Source organism: Periplaneta americana, chromosome 10 (assembly GCF_040183065.1).
Source record: "Periplaneta americana isolate PAMFEO1 chromosome 10, P.americana_PAMFEO1_priV1, whole genome shotgun sequence".
Classification (NCBI taxonomy): Eukaryota; Metazoa; Arthropoda; class Insecta; order Blattodea; family Blattidae; genus Periplaneta; species Periplaneta americana.
Window position 1 is genome coordinate 76240796 of NC_091126.1, and position 18424 is coordinate 76259219.

Consider the following 18424-nt stretch of genomic DNA (forward strand, 5'->3'; position numbering starts at 1 on the left):
ATTCATGAGTTTCGTCCTTTGTGAGTCAAAATGTAGTCCTTACTCAGAAAAAAAGTTATGTATTTTGGGAGAGATCACAACTCCATTTCGCAGTTTCTGCGTCACAATACACTTTGTTTCTTTAATTCCGTGTAAAGAAATTCAAAACAGGTTATGAGAAATGTTAACTTCAACTCACAGCGAACATACTTTAAGAGTTGCGAAATCAAAGTCATGAGTCATTAACAGCTGCACCGATTAGTATGTGGGAAGGAATTCTCGCTGACCAAGCAATGCTCGAGGTTCTGGTGACGCTAATGTTACTCAGTTGGGTTAGTCATTCGTTCTCTACAGTCGCTGTGAAGTGGACGCTTCTCTCTCATCTACAGGATTGCTTCGTGTTCACAGGAACAACTTGTTGTTAATGTAAGTATGGACTCTATTATTTTACATTAATATTCTAAGGGTAAAGTACTTTATAATCAGATTTTTATAAAAATAAGAAATCGTTTCAATTTCGTATGACATCATTATAAAATTATTACTGCTTTAAATGTATAAGTTAATGAGTTTGGGTAGATACATTTTCTTTTCACCTTTTGAGTTATTTTTTCAAACTAGAAATAAGGAGATATAAGAATACTCTGATAACTGCGGGACATAATACATTATCACCTGACACTGTCTTGCTTCATAAAAACATGAGTCACACATAGAATACTAATAAATCTTAGTCCCGACAGAACATAACACGATATCAACAGGTCCTTGCACTTTAAAACAAGGCTATTTCTATTACCATTTGCTCAAAGAGACGGATTTGATACAAGTGACATAAGGAAAGTGTAGATCTTTGGTTTATAACTGTTTTCGGAAATGGGCGTTTTCTTTTGTGAAAGAAACGTGCAGTGCTGTTATTTGTTGATGTAAATAGGTAAGACCTAAGCATCATACGAGGAAGTGGTATATACAGGATGGAGTGAAATAACCCTGCAGATTTTCAGAGCGAATAGCTCATGTTGTATGTAACAAAAAGTGTAAAACCATATTGGTGGAAAGTTGATAGCTTTCTCAGATCTTTCTCTTCCTAATTTTTAACACACACTTATTCGGTAACTATTGCGAGTAGGATCGTGATGTTTTTTCACATCGATAGACAATCTAATAGAAAATAATTTATGCCTCTGGCGCATTTCAATGGCGTGGACGGGTTTCGTACAAATTTAATTTTAAAATCTCTCATTTCAAGTCACCGACCAATGCGACCAGGTTGCAACACTGTAGCCAGAAAGGGAGATGGAGGTAGTTCATCTAGGGAGACAAGCTTGAGTTCGTTGATCTCTTACATCTGTATTACGAGAAGAAAAACATTGTGTTAGCGGTGATGTTCCCAGACTGATGAAAATTCCAAGTCAATTTTCTAATTATTAACCGTGCATTTAATCACAAACCGTAATATAGGTTTTTTTTTATACATTTAAGTGTATCCTATCGTCCCTTTCAATCTGCAGGATTATTTCACTTCCACCCTGTATAAAGTGATTCAGGACTTGTGTAATAAACTCGAAGAGATGCTAGGTCTCGCATGGAGGGTCATATTTTTCAGATAATCCATTTTCTCCGACGTGTAGTTTTGGAGGTATTCACTCCTGTCAATACGCATCGCTATGTAGGCCTACAGCACCAGAAAAAAAATGGGCAGAATCTTGGAGGTCGTTTAATAACGCGATTCACGGAATCTTACACCCGTAATCTCCCTTTTATTACGCGTCACGTTAATTCTAGACTATAGGTTTCCAGGTAACAGTTACGTGTTCTTTAGAGTCATTTGAAACATTGACAACAAGTTATTAGAACTTTCTCGCTGCATAAAACATTCACGAAAGCACACGAAATTTTCCGGTGGAGACTTAGATTATGACTGCAGTTATTATTTATGTCTAAGATGATATCTTTGGTTCACACCAGCCATCGCTGGTTAAACGCAAACACAGCTGCATGATCATATGTTATAATATGTGACCGTGCTTGGCGGGTTATCGCACACTTGATGAAAGACGTAACTACAAAACTGACATAATCTAAACTAATATCGTGTAATTCTTAAAAGACACGTCGGAGAAATAATAGTCCTCCATGCGGGACCTATCACCCCTCAGAATTTGGTGCACAAGTTCTAAATCACACTGTATAAACGACAAAATTACACTATAACAAATCAACTGGTTTCGAGACTCGTGTGTGGGTGAATTCTTCCCGTTGGTCCACAAGAACGTCCTGTGTTCAAAAGAACCACTTCGACACATCTGCTCATGCAATAATTGAAATTTGGTTAATTACATTCATATTTCACGTTTAAATGTTTTGCTACAACAACTGAACGTTTTTAAAATTAGTAGTAAGCATTTTTTCATTCAAATGTCGGAGTTTTCTAAATATCAGTATACTATATATAATTTAGTTTTGTGCAATTTTGTACAAATTTTCCCTAGTGGTAAATAATTTTATACAGATCAACTTGTGCATAATGGCTGTGCTAATTTACATATGCGGTGTTAGTCAAATTCTGAGAAAAGTATATTAGCCATTTGATGAATACAGAGTTGTGTAGATGGGTAGTTTGTTGTAAATATTCAGGATTTGCAAAATTTACACGACTGTTCGTCGAGCACAAAACATTACCCGCTTCACCCGCTATAAAGGAAAGAAACTTTCGTCGATTATATACTGTGTACCGTACCAATACTGAACACCTATTTCAGTAAATTACAAACCTCTGCCAAAAATATTACTTAAAAAGCTCGCTCGAATGTAGAATAGAATACGTCTAAAAGCGTAGCTGATGAGAAAATCGTCTTCGCGCTTCGAAAAACCGCTTACGTTTAAAGTGACGGAGAACAGGCTGACAAGAAACGCTACAAAATTGCTGGTTCAATCCATGTCTGAAGCCGTTTCATATGTCACTTTTACTACTGACAGGTTGATTTTTGTATTGGATCTTTCCCTTGCAGTAATGTCTATGTATAGACCCAGAAACAAAATTTGGACCACCTAATTTTACTAAGTACCAGATACAACGCATTGCACTTGTGAAGTAAACAAGGGAGCCTAAATATATGCTACCTGTCGACAGTCTTGGGAAACTTGTTGCCTACATAGGGGAGGGCTGCTACCAAAATTCGGCCCTTTTTTAATTCCGTATTTATACTTGAGTGTGACTTTGGAAGATAGGTTTGAACATAATGATTGTGTAAGGTTTTCTTGTTACGCCAAAGCCGAATTTGAAATACTGTTTCGTAGTGGAATGGATACACTAGAAAGCGATGAGTGGGTGAGGGGTTGGTTGTATTGATGGATGGTTGGATACACATAGATTCATACATAGTGATGTGTGCTGTTATTTCGCAGTCAATTTACAATTATTCATAATTGTTATACTATTTGTGACGAGAGTTAAATTAAAGGGCATCTCAGCTACGCTGTTGGCATATAACCTATATGATGGCGACTACGGTAGTCTGGTTCTCTTATTACAGAGTGATGGCTAAGAATCTCTACTTTGCAACTTTCATCCTACTGATGGTCCTCCATGCACAGAAGATCGACTGTGCACTTTACGTCTTGACTATGACTGGTATGAAAGAATTCGGGTGCTACAAGGGCCTCTGCTGGGCCGGTTGTGGGATTACGGCTTTTCTATTCCAGTGGCAGTGGTGCTATACCACGCGGGGCGAGCATCATGACAAGAATTATGTGCCCTGCACTTATGATTGTCAGTGCTCCTACAAATGGAACTGTGGAGGAGCTTGCACCTTCTAATGAAAACATGAATGCATATTCTAGAACCACTTAATGTTTCTATGTAAGTTATAGGTGCTATAAATACTAAAAATAGTATTCTTCAAATTTTATCACATATTTCTAATGTTCTTTGTTTCAGTAGCCAAAGACGTCGTTTTTAAATAATTTTATTATTACTTTTCAGTATGCAGAAATGGTCCCCACTGTCAATCTCAGCAGTCTTTGGAGTCCGAGAAAATATAATCCTTCATTTCACGTATATTCAATCCAGTAGTTCGGATGGATTTCTGTAGTAACAAGGAATGTCATAGAATAAACAAGAACACAAAATTGGCCTATATTTATCATTTTGTATTCCCTTCCTATTAGTCCAGTCACAATAACTGAATGTCTTTATATCAGTGGTGGCCAAAACTCGAGCTGCAGTGATTACATGCGGCAGACAGCCTATGAAGTAAGGACACGGAGGAAAGGTACTTGGCATGAAAACTACAACCAGTGGTGGTTCCTGTACTAACATCTTGATCAATCCCGCGGATAAAAATCTCAAGCTTTGCTGTATCAGTAATGTCACTGCTGTCATCAAGAGCCAGTGAATAATATACTATTTTTCTTGCTTCTTTTTTTAACCTCCCTCTTGAATATAATCAGGAATTGTCTAAATTCTTCTCTCGATACTTGGCGAGAAATTCGTAGTTTTTCAAAATTAAAAACTTATTATGGACAAGTTATTTAAGCTATTTTAATCATTATTCATTTAAGAAATTCTGTTCTGTTAAAAGGCTTTAGAGCACGAGATATTTCAAACCCCATTAGGTAGCTGACTTCCTTACATTTAGGCTATTTATCTCATCTTTCTCTTCCTGGATATGATTTAAGACATGTCAATTTCTGGCGTTTAACAGTGCGTTGGCACATAATATTGAATCAGTTTTTCTATACTATTATTATTAAATGAATAACTAATAAACAATTACCCTCAATAATTTTATCCTTCTAGGGAGAAGATCTAAAAATATCAGCACTCATACACGTACAGAATAATTATAGAAACAGTAATAATAACAATAATAATAATAATAATAATAATAATAATAATACATTATTCAGCGTGGCAATTAATGTTTCTATATACTACTAATTGAACCGTTGAGGAAAGTAAATATTTATTACATTCTGTCCGACAGGACAACAAAAAAAGTTCTCTTTCTCATTCTTTACGAAACCACCTCTTACTGCTTGTAGAGACAGAGTTTGTAGAGCGACATGATACCGCCACTGCTTGCCTTCACTACGTGAATGAAACACACAGCAATGTACAGGAAACTCCTCGTACCCGTTTGAATGTCTGTAATTACACGATGTAATCACGACACCCGCTTTGGTCACCGCTGGTCTACAGACACGACAAGACGGTTGGCGATTTTTTTACACAACTTCTCCAGAATCTTTATCCACAAATTGCAGAGATATCAGAGATGGCATACATACATAATTGAGGCGTCTAGTGTCAAAACCGGCCAAGTAAGTCACTGAAGACAAATTTTTCAGTAGGCCTATCAAGCGAAAACCTTCAGAGTCGAATCGATGCTAACTTAAAATGTTGTTTCTTCATTGTTACATAGTTAATTGTGGTACATTTAGTTTCCCTTCATGTTTAAAATCTATTTCGTAGTGTATATATTTTTTTACTTGTTTTTAATTTTGACTTGGCAGGTTTTGTTACAACTTCATAAAATTTTACTCTTTTTTATTTATAAATTTTCTTAAAAAATCTAGCTTGTAAAAATATAGGCCTACTAGATTTCTTTTTCAATACAAGAATATTACCGGTTTACAAAGAATGTCTTGAAAATTAGAGTACTGTTTTTATTTGTGGTTTTCTAATATCAACTCTGCTCTAACATATTAATAAAATCCATCTACTCTTCTTCAGGACAGTATTAGGCCTATATTATTTACGTTTCGTTTAATTATAGTCTATAGGTAATATTGATTCAAATTTGAAGAATATAACAGAAATATCGCCACTCATATTCACTTCATATTAACCTCAATATCTAACCTACCCATCATTCCATTGACCTCTTGAAGGGGTCCGCGAAAATACTGATCTAAAGAAAGGGGATCCGCAGAGCTAATAAGTTTTGAGAACCACTGTTTTATATCCATAGGTTAGTCTATTACGAATAGAAGTAATCCATTGTACTGTGATTGTACTATGATTAACATTTTACGTGTAATTAGTTCTGTAGAGAAACGTTTCTTCTGAACTCTGTATTTACACCTATGCCATGACATGTTCATTTTACATCCCGTTTTATTGGTATTCTAGTCACCGTCAGTGGTGTCATGGTTGCCGTGTTTGTACTCATCATACCAGAAGCGATTAGGGTAAACATTGGTAATTTCGTGATAATTTCATGAAAACTAATTTAAAATGCAAATGTGTAAATATATCCTTATTCCGATTTTTTCATCTAAAAGACGATAACTTGCTGTACAAATCTGGAGACATAAAAGATTGGATACGTTCTTGAATATGTGCCAAAAACCACTTTTACAACTTAAGCTGAAAAGTTGGTTATTTCGTGATAACTTTGGTAATTTCGTGATATTCCATTGATAATTTCGTGAGAGGTAGAAGAATTGTGGAAAAATTCATTAAAGTCAAATGAAATTCTCATTTATTGTTACAAGACTTCAAACATAGTAATTCCGTCTAATATTCATAGCAAGAAAACATAGAAATACATATCAACACATAATAAGAATGAAATCAAAGTAAAAATTGAAATTGAAAAGGGATCTTCTTTGCCCTGAAAGGGTGAACACTTTTATTACGGACTTTACTATAGCCTATATTACTAGGGTAACTCCAAAAGTAATGCATAACGTTTGTTTAAAAACTATATTTTTATCCTACTGCTTTGCTATTTTCACAGAATGTAGATACATCCTTAAGGAACAAAATGTCAATTTTCCACATAATCCCCGTCCCTTTCAACTGCCTTACGTAACCTAGGAACGAGGGCCTGTAGACCAGCACGGTAAAAGTTTGGACCAACACGTCTGAGCCACTCTTTAGCAGCGTGCACAAGGGAGTCATCTTCTAACCTCGTTCCGCGAAGGGATCCTTCAGTTTTCCAAAGAGATGGTAATCGCACGGTGCCAGTTCAGGACTGTAAGGCGGTTGTTTCAGTGTTGTCTATCCGAATTTTCTGAGCTGGTCTGTGGTCTTGTGACTGACATATGGCTGTGTGTTGTCGTCCAATAGCAGAACATCCTGCTCCTCCCGATGTCGAACACGACTCAGTCGAGATTGAAGTTTCTTGAGAGTTGCAACATACCCGTCAGAATTAATGGTGGTTCCGTGTGGCATGATGTCCACAAGCAAGAGTCCTTCTGAATCGAAAAACACAGTAGCCATAACGTTTCCTGCCGAAGGTGTACTTTTGAATTTCTATTTCTTTGGTGAATTTGCATGATGCCACTCCATTGTCTGCCTCTGTCTCCGGTCCAAAATGGTGGAGCCATGTTCCATCTTCTGTCACAATTCTTGGAAGTCATCTAGCACTTATCATTGACACTTAGCATGATAACAAATCAAACAGAAGCTACACTGAACCCGTTTTCTTCTTTGTTATCACATCTTATCTTCAGATTTCTAAAATTCCTATTGTAATACATTTTATATTATTTTAAATTTTGTAATACTTAATGCTCAACAAAATTTCGCCTCAAAGAGCTAAGATTTCTATCAATAAAGCTAAGCCTATATGACGACTACAGATGTATCTAAAATTCCAAAAACATTTCCTAAAATTTCAAGAAGATACAATAAATCTTTGTAACAAATATCATATGCTTACCTTTAGTAATAAGCCTGTAATGTAATTACAAACATCCACAAAATTTGTATGCCTGAGAAGTAGACGCAAACTTGCTCTCTCCAAACGTAAAAGCTCACTGAAGCAACTACAATAGTCACACAAAGCTTAGCTGTATGTTTCTGGAAACTGGACAACATATGCAATCCCTTGGCGGAAATTTGGATCTCGTAACACCATTGGTTAGTTCACAAAAGAGCAAAGAAAAAGTATCACGAAATAACCACTGCCACGAAAGTACCAATGTTTACCCTATATCTAAAGTTCGGCTTCTTCCAGGAGGAAATAATGTTTGTAACTGTGGTTTTAGCAGATGGGTTCAGGATCATCCAAAAATATGACCCAAAATAGGCCTACTACCTGTCGATTTAAAGAATACGATTCTCCGAAATGGGTAACAAAAGAGGAATTCATGCTCAATGACATGTTATACTTACTATTATACCTATTCATATTTTGTTTGTTAAAGAATAACTAAATTTATTTTAGTAGGATATTTTACGACGCTTTATCAACAGCTTTGGTTATTTAGCATCTGAATGAGATGAAAGTGATAATGCCGGTGAAATGAGTCCGGGGTCAAACACTGTAAGTTACCCAGCATTTGCTCATATTGGGTTGAGGGAAAACCCCGGAAAAAACCTCAACCAGGTAACTTGTCTCGACCGGGAATCTAACCCGGGCCACCTGATGAATAACTAAATATTTACATTTACCAGACCATTTTGAGTTTGGGCCTGGCGCACTATAAGTAATTACCGTCCACCGCTGTGGAGTAACGGTTAGTATGTCTGATCATGAAACGAGCGGGCTCGGTTACAAATCCTACTTGGGATAACTTACCTGCTTGAGGATTTTTCTCGTGTTTTCCCTCAACACATTAATATCAAATTTCGGGTAACTTTCGGCATTAGACCCTGGACTCATTTCGCCAGAACTATCACCTTCATCTCACTTAGACTCTAGATAAACATGGTAGTTGGTAAAGCGTCATAAAATAGTCAAATAAAGTGCATTTTCCTTAGAATCATCACTGCAGGGTGGAAGTATTATAGGACATTAAGTGTGTCACAAATGAAGGTATTAGTCCCCGGTCCGCACCTCGAAAACCAAGCCAAGAACTTTAAAATATTCGATCTGTTGTGATAAGAAAGTGGCTCAACTATCTGAAAGAAATGGTGAAATGATGTGTGGGAAGGAGATGATATAAAAATTAATCCGCCAGTTATCACCATCATACGTATGTATGTATGTATGTATGTATGTATGTATGTATGTATGTATGTATGTATGTATGTATGTATGTATGTATGTATGTATGTATGTATGTATGTATGTATGTATGTATGTACCGGTATGTATGTATTTTTTATTATTTTAGTAGGTTATTTTACGACGCTTTATCAACATCTAAGGTTATTTAGCGTCTGAATGAGATGAAGGTGATAATGGCGGTGAAATGAGTCCAGGGTACAGCATCGAAAGTTACCCAGCTCATATTGAGTTGAGGGAAAACCCCGGAAAAAAACCTCAACCAGGTAACTTGCCCTGACCGGGAATCGAACCCGGGTCACCTGGTTTCGCGGTGTGGACTTATGTATGTATGTATGTATGTATTCACACTGCAAATGGGTATATAGGCCTACTCGGTGGCAGTGGTAACTAGTTACATTCAATAATGAAAATTAATAATAAACACATCTAATAAAAACATTAATAATTAATAATAGTGATAAGTATAATAATAATAATAATAATAATAATAATAATAATAATAATAATAATAATAACAAGGAGCATCCTAAATTAAATGAAGCACAATCACTTAAAATAAGATTTAAAGTAAATCTAACTTGTAAGTTATCTTAACCCTAAGTATGAACTAAGACCCACGAGTGTGATAGGGTCATACCTACTACTGGGGTGTTTATACCCTCTGACGTGGTCACACCTAAAAATGGAATTTAGAACGGCACGACTAGCCGGGCTTAAAAAAGGTCCTAGATTGCAATATTTGGAGAAACTGAAAACAAATCATAGGCCTGTTCTGTTATTTTATATAAAAAGCGTAAATAAAAACATTTCTGTGAATGGACCTCACTTCTGTCTTTCATCTTAGCGCGCAGCTCGCGCTTTCATACGTGTGATTCTTGGAGCTATTAGTTTAACGAAAATAATTCCTTTGGGTTTTCTTTTTGTGGAGGATGTTATAGGCCTACATAACTGAAAATACATTTATAAAAAGCTTATTCCTGCGGGTCTCTTCAATGGAATTACCACCCGTTCAGGTTCCGCTCGGAAACTGAAAATTCAAATATTTGTTCGGAGTAATGCAACTCCGGACACCTCGAAGTCCGGGATTATCAGATACATCCAAAGAGATTAATATTGTTTATATGTAATTTGCCAATAGCGCAAGAACCTACTCAACAGAACATTATTAACAACATAAGCTGAAACTTGATAAGTTATGACGATCGTTGGTGACAATTTGCTATCCCTGAATAATTGCAAAGTTGGCAATCTTGATGGAGCGTAAGATTTGAGATATCTCAGAACTCTAACAAAGTTTAAGTCTCTTAAGGAAAGATGAAAAAATATAAGAGTATTTCAGTTACAGTACAGAACATCGCGATCGAACATTACGATCCTCTTCTGCCGCAAGAAGAAGACAATAAACGGGAGAGAGTCCTGAAATGGGTTACAGAAGCCGCTGCATATCAGTTAAGGTAATTCCACATATCAATATGAAAACTTTTAATTGTAATATACAAGTGCGTATATATATGTAAATGTAGGCCTATATACATACCCAGCATTCTCCAATCTTTCCTATTTCCTGCCTTCCTCTTACTCTCCTCATATGATCCATATATCTTAATATCGTCTATAATCTGATAACTTCTTCTGCCCCGAACTCTTCCCCCGTTCACCATTCCTTCCAGTGCATTATTCAGTAGACAGTTTCTTCTCAGCCAGTGACCGAACCAATTCCTTTTTCTTTTCCTGATGTACCGTATATAACGCATAAGTATTACCCACGGTATACCTTAAGCCGTAATGACTTTAGCAAGCAACACTGAAATTTCCAACTTGCATTTTTCTAAGTTCCATGGTGCGGGAATCTGTGACAGGTTAAGTTAGGTTAGGTTAAGTTAGGTTAGTTTGGGCGTTTCATACGCCTTGTGTATATATGAATATGACAGGTTAGTTTAGTTTGGGCGTTTCGTACGCCTTGTGTATATATGAATGTGACAGGTTAGGTTAGTTTATGCTTTTGGTATTCCTTGCATATACTAAGCTAAGTAAAATTTGCGTTTCGCATTCATTTTGAAGTGTTCTACCTCTTTATTCCACGTGTTTAATCACTTTTAGATTACCTACACCGATCAATACTTTCCAATTTTTAGCTATTTTCTAATATGTTTTCAAGTCAACTGATGCTCTGTATGAATGATTCACATTCCAGACTACCTTTCCTCTGAAAATTAGACCAGCTTCTCAAATTTTTTCGATAAAAAAACTTTCATTGTCCCGTCCTAGCTATAGAAAACCCATTATTTCTAGTTACAACATATTAGTTGTATCAAATGAGGTATGTGATCAATGTTGGTAATTTAACGTACACGAGGACCCCTTCTTACTTTAATGCTATCGTCCAATCAACAGTGAGACGTAGCCTATAATACATTATTATCAGTTACCTAAACAAAGAAAATGAAATAATTCAAATTTAAAGCGCAATGTTATTATCTTCTATATCAAATAAAGACAATATGAAAGCATTCACCTATTTTTGTTGAAATTAGCTAAACTTAGTTCCTAGTTCAGTGATAAGGTTAGAGTGTTTGGTGAGGCGAGAGTTATTCCTTTTATGTGCAAACGATTAGGTTAACTTGGTGGAACTTAGTGCCCAGTTCAATTACAAAGTTAGAGGGTTTGGTTAGACAATAGTTATCCCTTGTACAAACGATTAGATAGCTTGGCTTATCCTAGTCCATAGTTCTCAGTGACAAGCATAGAGGGTTTGATCAGGTCAGAGATGTGTTCTGTACAAAAGACGAGGTTATCTTGGCTTAACTTAGCGAGTTGAGTGACAGGGTTAGAGGGTTTGATTAGAGGATAACTAGGAAGGAAATATTAGGTTACCTTAGCTTAAGCTTAGCTAACGGGATGGAATGTCATGGAATGGAGTATGTTCATCGGACGTCCGGGATGTGCAGCCTATACAGTGACAACGTCTTTGAGGATTTCGGAGTATGGGCAGTGTCGGTGGTTGGAATCTTACCGCCCCGTGGTAAGTACATGTACTATACAGATACATAATAAGATTGCATTATAGAGTGCAAGAGATGACAGAGATGAGACAAGACAGAAACAGAAGAAAATACAGTCACAAAATATAAGGTTACAGAGTATCCAGGGTAGTATGCCTACAGCAACTGGGCCTTCGAAATAAAAAGAAAAGTGGAAAAGTTCCTACTATATGAGAATATTTCTACTTTTTGCCTGAAACGTGTCCTCCATTCATCTCGCAGAAGAATGTTTTTTCATGGACTTACTTCATACATTTTTCTGTCTAACTCCAACATAATATTATTTCTTTCGCTCCTTGAAATCCAGATCCACAGACGTATCATTAGCCGCGCAATTAGGCCTAATTTCAATTTGCAATACCGGAAGTCCATGTTCAAATCCCGACGGGTCCAAATACAATTTTTGGTGAACAATGGTAACCTGTTTCCTCAGTATACTTCCGTATTCTTATCCGTCGTGCCAACGTTTCTCCATTACACCATAGGCATTGGCATCCTTGGCGCTAAATAGATTTACCTTCACATGTTGCACCGTGGCCTATATAGGACCTAGCACATGAATAAGGAGCTGGTCTCTTGTACCAAGGCAGCGCTAGGGCGTGGGATTGAAACCTGCTTGGTTGATAACCCCGCATGAACCTATTCAGGGTCCGGCCCTCAAAAAATGTATCCAGCCAGTCATTAAAGGGGTGCTCAATAATGCTCACGTCTGTCACTGAATTCAACGTCACTATACAGAGTGTTTCCGAGGTGGTGTTACAAACTTTCAAGGATGATGGGGAAGGGCACATGTATCAATTTGAGATAAGGAACCCTGGTCCGGAAATGACTGAGTCGAAAGTTAGCATATAAGCAAAAATAGTTGTGTGGAAATAGAATTGTAATTTGGCACCACGTGCCCTCCTTCCCTTAACTTCTGGAACAGTCGTGGAAAGATGGTATGGGCCGGATGTCTCCTACGTGGGTACTTGCCCCGATACAATCTGTGAGCTTGTCTACTGTTCCCATTGGCCCATCCGTATTCGAAAATCACGTCTGCTTATTCCGCTCTCGTGTACTCCATTTCACTAGGACTGATCGACTGGACTCTGCAACTTGTACATATACACTTCTGTCTACAGGCGTGCATATCAGGACCGACCATGTCCGTTACACATTACGCTAACTGCATTGCTCTAGTGTAGTTTCCTGTCCCCATCCCTCAGACAGCGCATTGAATGGAATACTGTAAGTAGATAACGTAAAAAACGTCAGATGAATACAGTATGTGTAAGATGTACAGATAAATACACATCAATAAGGTGTATAGAGGAATAAAATTATTTCATTTCCACAGAACTATTTTTGCTTGTAACTTTCGACTCGGTCCGTTGTGGAATAATGTTTAGCATGTCTGATCGGGTTCAAATCTTGGTCGGGACAAGTTAACTGGTTGAGGATTTTTCCGAGGGTTGCCTCAACTAACTGAGGAAAAATTGCTTGGTAACTTTCGGCGTTGGACCTCGGACTCATTTCGCCATCATAATTACTTGCTATGTACCGTGGGCTCTCCCTTAGGGCTCACAGTGCTCGTGCGACCTGGGGTTGAAAGACGGACACGGTAAGATAGGCTGTAGGGGAGCGACCCACAAGGGAATCTGTGGCTCGGGGTGCCATAGGGCAGGGGTGAATCTAGCTACTTGTAGCCTCTAGACAGAGAAAAATATTTCCGCCCCTTATTGCACAGTATGTGTGTCAGTTTCATCAGCAATGCTCGCAAATTTGAACATATTACACCCACGTTCAAATATTTATCCTGACTGCGACTCAATAACCGTAGAACACTTCATTCGCTCTCTTTTCTGTTTCGAATTCTCCACACTTCTATTCCAAATTATCTGCGGCCCCGGTTTAACTACTTATCTTCCAATCACAATCTAATCACCAGGCCACAGGAGAGCTAAATCCTAGCAATTCCCCCATAGAACATCCCACTATTCATCCTCTTTTAATGTCTCAGTTCCCCGAGAATGGAATTCTCTACCTCAGAAGATTAGAGGCTGCCAGACAATAACTACTTTCAAGAAAAGGCTAAACGATTTCTTACGGATGCAGTTAAATTGAAGTTATAAATTATGATCATGATCAAGTTTAATAATTTAATTATATTTATGTATGACTATTATTATTATTATTATTATTATTATTATTATTATTATTATTATTACATAATTATTATTTTATTGGTGTGTTAGGAAAATAAAATGAATTATTGTATTATTTTAATTATGTATTGTATTGTATTATATTAATTATGTTTGTCTATAGCAATGTAGTAATTTTGTATCATAATCGTTGAGTAAAAGAGAAGGCCAAATGTGATAAATGAAACGATTTAATATAGTATACCTGCAGATATGTTTATTAATATTTTTAGACACTGTTATTTACCGGTACGTAACTAATTCTCCAAAAGAAAACTTCTTCAGAATTCAAAGATGGAATGGTTAGCGGGAGAAAGGGGATATAATAGGGTGTAGAGAGAAAGGGGCGGTTCGAAAGAAGTAGTGAGGGATAGGGATGTGAGGAGGGAACAGGGGTACAGTGTGAACCAGAGTTCCGATAGGGGAGTGAAGGGTGGGATAGGAACGGAAGTGAAGAAGGAAGGACAGGGGTGTATAGTGTGGAAGAGACCTTCAACAATTTTTCAAAATAAATTACATAATATAACAACATACAAAATTCCGTGTTCTGCATTCTTTGCCTAATGCAGATGTTTGCTATTTCACGGAATTTTATTTCTTAATACACAGGATTATAAACATAGCGTCAAAATGTCCTTTGTTCTTATATTATGTCCATTGAGTTCTGCATGAACTGGATTAGCTTAGCAGTTGGAAATGTCAGTGGGAAAATACAGACACACATCATAATGATTGCATCAGTCTAAACGTCCTTTATAAATCGAAGAATACTTTAGGTACCGGTATATGTTTCGAATGTATCGTAATTTACACTAAGAAATACATAAGATCGTGAAAATAATAGGCCTCATAATAATAATAATAATAATAATAATAATAATAATAATAATTAGTGGCACTACAGCCCTTTAAGGGTACTGGGACGTGACGAGTGCCTATTTTAGCTCTTGAACTAGCAAATAACATATAGGCTCTACTGAAGCATTCCTATGTCACAGGTTTATGAAATTTATACCATGCATTAAACAATGTTTATATTATCTTTTCATGAAAAATTAAATCACTTATCTCCAATAGAATGTTTATAGGATGTCCCCAAATAAGGTAATTAGAAAATAAATTCTTATGCATGGTTCATCAGTAAGGTACACATATCTCATAGAATTTTAGTCAGACCTCTCTAATTTTTTGTGGTACAATAAGAACATATCAAATGACAAAATGAATGCACTACTTTCTTGACTAAACATCACATGTGTAAAAAATTAAAAAAAAATTATTAACATAATTTTTTTCCAAAATTTTCCTTAGATTTGAATTTTTAAAAATTCAATGATGAAGTTTAAAAGAAAACCACTCCATTCATTTTAAAGAGTTAATTAATATGTACCTGCCACAAAAATTTCATGACTCTATCTTCATTAGTTTATGAGATAAGTGTACCTAAGTTTTGAAAAATCAAGGTTACGGGAAAATGCAAAAAACTGAAAACGTGTATTTTGTACTTCACTCACCAATCTAGAACATTCCAGCCCCATACTCATCCTGCTCCTGTGTTTCTTGGTCCTCTCTCCTCCTTTTGGCATTCCTCTTTCTTGTTCTGGCCTCTTTAGTCATTTGCAAAGCAAACTTTTCACCGTCTTCGAAGTGCTTCTTGTCAATGGTGTAAAGTGCAGTTTTTGTATTTGAGCCCACTTCAATGCCCAAACTCTCCAACACATTTAGTCTACTTACACAACCATCATTAAAACAGATGACTGCATCTAATACACCCAGTTTTAAGGTTTTTAAACCCACAAAAACTGTTTTTGGGATGCGCTCCCATATACAATGATTAAAGCTTTCATTAGGGTTTTGTGTATTCCCATGTAAGCATTTTTTCAATAGCTCCTGGTTGCTGAGGTCCCTAAAGATGGGTTTTATTTCATCCATCACAGCTGGAGGCAGTGAATGCTGATGGGAATACTTTTTTCCAGTGACTGAAGCTTTATTGTACCCACACCAGCAGTCTTCATCCGTACCTGGAGGACAAAACGTGTGATATGGCTCCTCATCTGTGCTATACTTGTGGAAGTATATTGCCCACATTGCTCTTCTCATTTTTTCTACATCTTTTCCAGCATTCCTCCTTATGGCCAGTCCATAATAGGTTTGCAACTGATCTATTGCACTATCTGTTAGCCGCCCTCTCCCTGTTAGCGGTTTACCATCAGAACATTTTTTACCTTTCATGTCTTTACATAATTTTCTTAGTCTTGTTCCCATTCTCTTTTGCACATGTCCACAGCACTCCAGCTTACTTACTTCCACATTCCCATAAACATTTAATTCTTCAACTTTCTTATATCCCTTTGATTCCCCATCTCCTAAGTAATTCACATACCTGACCTGATATAAATTCTCAGACCTCTGAAAAATTTTTACTACTCCATCGCTCTCCATCCCACCACTGAAGCCATCATAATTTTTCATGCAAACATGTCCAGGCTGGTCTGATTTACAATTATGGCAGAATTTTGTCAAACATTCGACATCAATTACTTTCCCATTGTCTAGTGAAGTTGCAGTGATGACACCATTGAGGGAAGTGTGGCCTCGCTTCTGCCAGGACCCATCGAAAGCAGCAGTTATGTCCCTACTGTTTTCATTTAGAGCCACTGCCTCTTCTATAGCATTTGTCATAGATTTTTTTGCTACTTCTTCCAGACATTTCAACAGCTGGGAAGTGCAGAAATTAAATTTGGCAGTTGGTGGTGGGAGATCCATTATACCACACAGAGTTTGTGCTGGCTTCCTGCCTCTGCCAATACTTCTCATTCCATATACAAATCTTAAAGTTACTTCATAACATTTGTTTTCCCTACCTTATTGGATGCAGTGGCGTATACTGGTTAAAGGGTTTGGGCTACCGCTGACCCTATTATTACACAAAATATATCTAACAATTACTTTAATTTTAATTACTATGGTAAAACTAATAATACAAAATTATTACATTATGTTATATTATAAACTTTTTCTTTTGTAATTTCCTTGGGCTACCGCCGGTAGCCCCGGTAGCCCGCAAAATACGCCCCTGATTGGATGTCATACTTGAAGCAGACTCTTTACACTTATTACAAACAACAGACAGTTTAGTTGCAAGCCCTCGCCTAATATTTTTATTTTCTGTAAGTTCAACACAGTCGACGCCACTACAATACTTATACTGTACAGTTTTCTTCACCAAATTAGATAATAATTGAATGTCCACAATGATAAAACCCTTTGAATATCCCTCATCACTAAAATAAAAGTTGTCATCACACTCTGGTTTTATGTGAGACAATTTTCTTGCAGAAGCTGAATGCACTTCTCTACTGCAGCTAGGCTCTGACAGGTTATGTTCACTTATATTATGTTTGCTTTTACTTACATTACCATTAAACACTGGTTTTCTTTTGCCAAACTTCTTTAATCTGCCCATTTTTACTACACACACACACACACACACACACACACACACACACACACACACACACACTAATAATGCTGAATAAAACTGATGCAAATAACACCACAAAGATTTTTTTTGCAACAAAATTTACACGAGGTTATTCAAAACAAAACAGGAGTGCTTTCCACTGGGCTGTGTTATGCTCTTTGCAGTTTCAGAGTATCCAGAAGCACCAACAACAGCAAAGAAATTTACCCGGTCAAAATATTCCAATAAATAGCCCAGAAATTATAACATATTTAATAAGTTGAATTGGGCATTTAAAAAAGGGGCGTGCAACTACGACGCCATTTTTAAATTCCCTATTTTAGGGCATTTAAACCCAGAAACCCCTACAATATATATATTTTTGGATAGAGAATTTATTCAAGAATTCGAAAAAAATGAAAACAAAAAATGACATTTTTGGCCGATTTTCACGTCCTAGTACCCTTAAGGGCCCAGGTCTACAAGCCAGTTGCTGGTCTCATGCCCACATACGTCCAACCAGAATGAAAGCATCGTGTGGTCAGCACGCTATAGGCTTTCATAACCGAATTTCGCTACCTATCATAGCTCCCCAAGTGCATCACGATGCTGGGTGGGTACCGGTCCCATACACTGGCCGAAATTTCATGAGAAAATTTCTTCCGCTATAAGGATTCGAACCAGCGCACATTCCGTAACGCGAGTCTTAGGAAGAATACCTTAGAGCAGTTGTCAGTATTTGCTGAAATGGATAACGGGTAAGGAGTGTATCGGAATATGCACCGTCGTGCA

At 37.0% G+C, this 18424-nt stretch overlaps 1 long non-coding RNA gene across 1 annotated transcript; it reads left to right on the forward strand.

Moving 5' to 3' along the window:
* Positions 1-318: 318 nt before the first annotated feature.
* On the forward strand, positions 319-4102 carry LOC138707300 (uncharacterized). The gene is made up of 3 exons (XR_011334152.1): positions 319-405; positions 3516-3841; positions 3965-4102. It is a non-coding gene; the product is annotated as an uncharacterized lncRNA (long non-coding RNA).
* Positions 4103-18424: the final 14322 nt, after the last annotated feature.